Source organism: Arachis hypogaea, chromosome 17 (assembly GCF_003086295.3).
Source record: "Arachis hypogaea cultivar Tifrunner chromosome 17, arahy.Tifrunner.gnm2.J5K5, whole genome shotgun sequence".
Lineage (NCBI taxonomy): Eukaryota > Viridiplantae > Streptophyta > Magnoliopsida > Fabales > Fabaceae > Arachis > Arachis hypogaea.
In genome coordinates, this window is record NC_092052.1 from 77,864,801 (window position 1) to 77,867,724 (window position 2,924).

The 2,924-nt window shown below is 37.0% G+C and overlaps 1 non-coding gene across 1 annotated transcript; it reads left to right on the forward strand.

Moving 5' to 3' along the window:
* Positions 1–1,647: 1,647 nt before the first annotated feature.
* On the forward strand, positions 1,648–1,755 carry LOC112768513 (small nucleolar RNA R71). Its single transcript, XR_003185931.1, has one exon. It is a non-coding gene; the product is annotated as a small nucleolar RNA R71 (small nucleolar RNA).
* The last annotated feature ends 1,169 nt before the right edge of the window (positions 1,756–2,924 follow it).

Below are 2,924 nucleotides of genomic sequence, written 5' to 3' on the forward strand. Positions count from 1 at the left end.
GAACCTCCCAACACCAAACTTAGAGTTTGAATGTGGGGGTTCAACACCAAACTTGGAGTTTGGTTGTGGCCTCCCAACACCAAACTTAGAGTTTAACTGTGGGGGCTTTGGTTGACTCTGCAGTGAGAGAAGCTTTTCATGCTTCCTCTCCATGGTTACAGAAGGAGATCCTTGAGTTTTAAACACAAGGTAGTCCTCATTCAGTTGAAGGATCAACTCTCCTCTGTCCACATCAATCACAGCTCTTGCTGTGGCTAGGAAGGGTCTTCCAAGGATGATGGATTCATCCTTATCCTTCCAGTGTCTAGGATTATGAAATCAGCAAGGATGTAAAGGCCTTCAACCTGTACTAACACGTCCTCTACTTGTCCATAAGCCTGTTTTCTTAAGTTGTCTGCCATCTCTAATGAGATTCTGGCAGCTTGCACCTCAAAGATCCCAAGTTTCTCCATTACAGAGAGTGGCATTAAGTTTATGCCTGACCCAAGGTCACACAGAGCTTTCTCAAAGGTCATGGTGCCTATGGTACAGGGTATTAAGAATTTGCCAGGATCCTGTTTCTTTTGAGGTAATTTCTGCCTATCCAATGCATTTAGTTCATTGGTGAGCAAGGGAGGTTCATCTTCCCAAGTCTCATTACCAAATAATTTGGCATTCAGCTTCATGATTGCACCAAGATACTTAGCAACTTGCTCTTCAGTAACATCTTCATTCTCTTCAGAAGAAGAATACTCATCAGAGGTTCAATGGAATCTCTATGGTCTCTAGATGAGCCTCAGATTCCTTTGGTTCCTCAAAGGGAAACTCCTTATTGGTCACTGAACGTCCCAGGAGGTCTTCCTCACTAGGATTCACGTCCTCCTCCTCCCTTGTAGGTTCGGCCATGATGGTCAAATCAATGGCCTTGCACTCTCTCTTTGGATTTTCTTCTGTATTGCTTGGGAGAGTACTAAGAGGAATTTCAGTGAGCCTTTTACTCAGCTGGCCCACTTGTGCCTCCAAATTTCTAATAGAGGATCTTATTTCATTCATGAAACTTAAAGTGGCCTTAGATAGATCAGAGACTATATTTGCTAAGCTAGATAGATTCTGCTAAGAATTCTCTGTCTGTTGCTAAGTGGATGATGGAAAAGGCTTACTATTGCTAAACCTATTTCTTCCACCATTATTAAAGGCTTGTTGAGGCTTTTGTTGATCCTTCCATGAGAAATTTGGATGATTTCTCCATGAGGGATTATAGGTGTTTCCATAGGGTTCACCCATGTAATTCACCTCTGCTATTGCAGGGTTCTCAGGATCATAAGCTTCTTCTTTAGAAGATGCCTCTTTAGTACTGTTGGATGATTCCTTCAATCCATTCAGACTCTGAGAGATCATATTGACTTGCTGAGTCAATATTTTATTCTAAGCAAATATGGCATTCAGAGTATTAATTTCAAGAACTTCCTTCCTTATAGGCGTCCCATTACTCATAGGATTCCTTTCAGAAGTGTACATGAACTGGTTATTTGTAACCATGTCAATGAGTTCTTGAGCTTCTACAGGCGTTTTCTTTAGGTGAATAGATCCACCTGCAGAATGGTCCAATGACATTTTAGATAATTCAGACAGACCATCATAGAATATATCCAGGATGGTCCATTCTGAAAGCATGTCAGAAGGACACTTTTTGGTCAGTTCCTTGTATCTCTCCCAAGCTTCATAGAGGGACTCACCTTCTTTCTGTTTGAAGGTTTGAACATCCACTCTAAGCTTACTAAGCTTTTGAGGAGGAAAGAACTTGGCTAAGAAAGCCGTGACCAGCTTATCCCAAGAGTTCAGGCTGTCTTTAGGTTGAGAGTCCAACCATATTCTAGCTCTGTCTCTTACAGCAAACGGGAAAAGCATAAGCCTGTAGACCTCAAGATCAACCCCATTGGTCTTAACAGTATCACAGATTTGCAAGAATTCAGTTAAGAACTGAAAAGGATCTTCTGATGGGAGTCCATAAAACTTGCAGTTCTGTTGCATCAGAGAAACTAATTGAGGTTTTAGCTCAAAATTGTTTGCTCCAATGGCAGGGATTGATATGCTTCTTCCATGTAAATTGGAATTTGGTGCAGTAAAGTCACCAAGCATCTTCCTTGCATTGTTATTATTTTCAGCCATGTCTCCTTCTTTTTCGAAAATTTCTGTCAGATTTTCTCCAGAGAGTTGTGCTTTAGCTTCCCTTAGCTTCCTCTTTAGAGTCCTTTCAGGTTCAGGATTAGCTTCAACAAGAATGTTCTTATCCTTGTTCCTACTCATATGAAAAAGAAGAAAACAGAAAAGAAAATATGAAATCCTCTATGTCACAGTATAGAGATTCCTTATGTAAGTATAAGAAGAGAAGAATAAAAGAAGGGGAAGAGAAAAACTCGAACACAGAGAGGAAGATGGTGTTCGAATTTTGGGTGGAAGAGAAGTATTAGTAGTGAATAGTTAAATAGAAGGAGATAAGAGATGAAAGAATTCAAAAATTAAATAAATTAAAATAAAAATATTTTTGTTTTTAATTTGAATTTAAAATAAAAATTCAAAAATTTAAAAAGAAAAATAAAATTAAATCAAATTAAAATTTAAAATAAATAGTTAATTAAAAAGAAATTTTGAAAAAGAGGGAAGGTGATTTTCAAAAATTAGAGAGAGAGTTAGTTAGGTAGTTTTGAAAAAGATATGATTGAAACAAAAAGATAGGATTAGTTGGAAAGGATTTGAAATTTAATTTTGAAAAGATAAGAAGTTAGAAAAGATTTTGAAATTAATTTTGAAAAAGATATGATTGAAACTTAAATTGAAAAAGATTTGAAAAAGAAATTTAAAAAGATATGATTTTAAAATTTAAAGATTGAATCTTTCTTAGTAGGCAAGTAACAACTTGAAATTTTTGAATCAATCACATTAAT